This window comes from Schistocerca nitens, chromosome 3 (genome assembly GCF_023898315.1).
Source record: "Schistocerca nitens isolate TAMUIC-IGC-003100 chromosome 3, iqSchNite1.1, whole genome shotgun sequence".
Lineage (NCBI taxonomy): Eukaryota > Metazoa > Arthropoda > Insecta > Orthoptera > Acrididae > Schistocerca > Schistocerca nitens.
The window spans coordinates 675,469,350-675,470,832 of NC_064616.1; positions in this window are offsets into that span (position 1 = coordinate 675,469,350).

Consider the following 1,483-nt stretch of genomic DNA (forward strand, 5'->3'; position numbering starts at 1 on the left):
TCTAGCAAACAGAACTCAGAATTCCATTCTCAATGGAGAGAAATCTTCGGAAAGTGTGACTTCAGACGTACCCTAAGGGAGTGTTGTTGGTCTATTACTTTTCACAACATACAGGGTGTTTCAAAAGCACACCAACAAACTTCGAGGGAATGTAGAAAGTGTCTTGAAAACAAGGTGAGGATGGGAATCCATGTCGAAAAACATCATCCAACGACGCTACAGAACATCGAAGTTATAGGTGCCGGCGCCTGTGTATATATTTAATATCGGGCAATTCCGAGATGATGTTACATCCTTTCAAGGTTGATACACAAGGATAAATATATCAATCTGAGGTTATTGACCGTGGTCCGGAAAATAACGAGTCGAAAGTTATAAGAGAACATAGTTGTGATACCTCTGAAATACACATACCGGTACTGTTATTGCTAAGATTGTAAGGCAGGAAACTTTCAAAGGTAGTAGTATGGACCAAAACAAGGAAAATGTCTACTATGCAAGGGAATTAAAATGCGCACCTCAGAAGCTATGAACACTTATTCACCTTCTCTACTGTGAAAGACATCTCCTCTACTAAACAAGTGCTCATAACCATTAACTTATGTGTTTTAGGGCCCATGTTTACTGGATATTTTTTCGTGTTTTAGTCCATACTACCACCTATGAAAGTTACCTACCGTACAGTCTTAGCCACAACAGTAACGGCATGTGTATTCCACTGTAAGAGGTATCAGAACTTACAACTTTCCACTCACTCGTTTCCAAACCAGAATCCCTTACCTCAAATGGATACATTTATCCTTCTCCATCATACCTGAAAGTTTGTAACATCATCACGGAATCGTACCGTATATACAATGACAAAAAAATCGTAACATCAACAAGTAATTAATGTAGAAAAATGGTATTTAGGTTATATATTCGTCTAGGTAACATATTTCAGTGATTAACATTGCAAGATCAAAGGTTAATGTAATCGCGAGATAAACATTGCAACTGTGAAACGCTGGTACATTAATAACCGGTGTAGCCACAACACTGTTGAATGCAAACATGCAAACGTGAATGGATTGTATTGTACAGGTGCCGGATGTCAGTTTATGGTACTGAGTTCCAAGGCTGTTGCACTTGGTCGGTCAACACATGGATAGTTAATACTGTTGCGGATAATGCTGGAGTTGTCGACCGATGATGTCTCATGTGTGCTTCACTGGAGACAAATCCGGCGATCGAGCAGGCCAAGGCGACATGTCGACACTCTGTAGAGCATATTGAGCTACAATAGTGGTGTGTGGGTGGGCCTTATCCTGTTGGAAAACACGTCCGGGAATTCTATTCATGAATGCCAGCACGACAGGTCGAATCAACATACTGTCGTACAAATTTTCAGTCTGGGTATTTGGGATAAACAAGGGAGTGCTCCTGCTCTGATAAGAAATATCATCCGAGACCATAACTCCACGTGCAGGTCCAGCCTGGTTGC